Raw genomic sequence first — 1664 nt, 5'->3', positions numbered from 1 at the left:
TGCCATCTCTAATGAGATTCTTGCAGCTTGTACCTCAAAGATCCCTAGCTTCTCCATTACAGAGAGAGGCATGAGGTTTACACTTGACCCTAAGTCACACAGAGCCTTCTTGAAGGTCATGGTGCCTATGGTACAAGGTATGGAAAACTTCCCAGGATCTTGTCTCTTTTGAGGTAATTTCTGCCTAGACAAGTCATCCAGTTCTTTGGTGAGCAAAGGAGGTTCATTCTCCCAAGTCTCATTTCCAAATAACTTGTCATTTAACTTCATGATTGCTCCAAGGTATGTAGCAACTTGCTCTTCAGTGACATACTCATCCTCTTCAGAGGAAGAATACTCATCAGAGCTCATGAAAGGCAGAAGTAGGTCCAATGGAATCTCTATGGTCTCATTTTGAGCCTCAGATTCCCATGGTTCCTCATTGGGGAACTCAGTGGAGGTCAGTGCACGCCCATTGAGGTCTTCCTCAGTGGCGTCCACTTCATCTCCTTCCTCTCCAAATTCGGCCATGGTTATGGCTTTGCACTCTCCTTTTGGATTTTCTTCTGTATTACTTGGGAGAGTACTAGGAGGGAGTTCAGTAACTTTCTTGCTCAGCTGTCCCACTTGTGCTCCCAAATTCCTAATGGAAGACCTTGTTTCAGTCATGAAACTTTGAGTGGTTTTGATTAGATCAGAGACCATGGTTGCTAAGTCAGATTGGTTCTGCTTAGAATTCTCTGTCTGTTGCTGAGAAGATGATGGAAAAGGCTTGCCATTGCTAAACCTGTTTCTTCCACCATTATTGTTATTGAAACCTTGTTGAGGTTTCTCTTGATTTTTCCATGAGAAATTTGGGTGATTTCTCCATGAAGAATTATAGGTGTTTCCATAGGGTTCTCCTAGGTAATTCACCTCTTCCATTGAAGGGTTCTCAGGATCATAAGCTTCTTCCTCAGAGGAAGCATCCTTAGTACTGCTTGGTGCATTTTGCATTCCAGACAGACTTTGAGAAATCAAATTGACTTGTTGAGTCAATATCTTGTTCTGAGCCAGTATGGCATTCAGAGCATCAATCTCAAGAACTCCTTTCTTCTGACTTGTCCCATTGTTCACAGGATTCCTTTCAGAAGTGTACATGAATTGGTTATTTGCAACCATTTCAATGAGCTTTTGAGCTTCTGTAGGCGTCTTCTTCAGATGAAGAGATCCTCCAGCAGAGCTATCCAAGGACATCTTGGATAGTTCAAAGAGACCATCATAGAAAATACCTATGATGCTCCATTCAGAAAGCATGTTAGATGGACATTTTCTGATCAATTGTTTGTATCTTTCCCAAGCTTCATAGAGGGATTCTCCATCCTTCTGTCTAAAGGTTTGGACTTCCACTCTAAGCTTACTCCATTTTTGAGGTGGAAAGAACTTTGCCAAGAAGGCATTGACTAGCTTTTCCCAATAGTCCAGGCTATCCTTAGGTTGAGAGTCCAACCATATTCTAGCTCTGTCTCTTATAGCAAAAGGGAATAGCATCAGTCTGTAGACCTCAGGGTCAACCCCATTAGTCTTGACTGTGTCACAGATTTGCAAGAACTCAGCTAAAAACTGATGTGGATCTTCCATTGGAAGTCCATGGAACTTGCAATTCTGTTGCAGTAGAGAAACCAACTGAGGCTTAAGCTCAAAGT

At 42.3% G+C, this 1664-nt stretch overlaps 1 non-coding gene across 1 annotated transcript; it reads left to right on the top strand.

Annotated features, from left to right (window-relative positions):
* The first annotated feature begins 1273 nt into the window (after positions 1-1273).
* Positions 1274-1377, top strand: LOC130959443 (small nucleolar RNA R71). Its single transcript, XR_009078522.1, has one exon. It is a non-coding gene; the product is annotated as a small nucleolar RNA R71 (small nucleolar RNA).
* The last annotated feature ends 287 nt before the right edge of the window (positions 1378-1664 follow it).

The sequence above is a fragment of the Arachis stenosperma genome, chromosome 10 (assembly GCF_014773155.1).
Source record: "Arachis stenosperma cultivar V10309 chromosome 10, arast.V10309.gnm1.PFL2, whole genome shotgun sequence".
Classification (NCBI taxonomy): Eukaryota; Viridiplantae; Streptophyta; class Magnoliopsida; order Fabales; family Fabaceae; genus Arachis; species Arachis stenosperma.
This window is presented reverse-complemented; position numbering and strand designations above follow the sequence as displayed.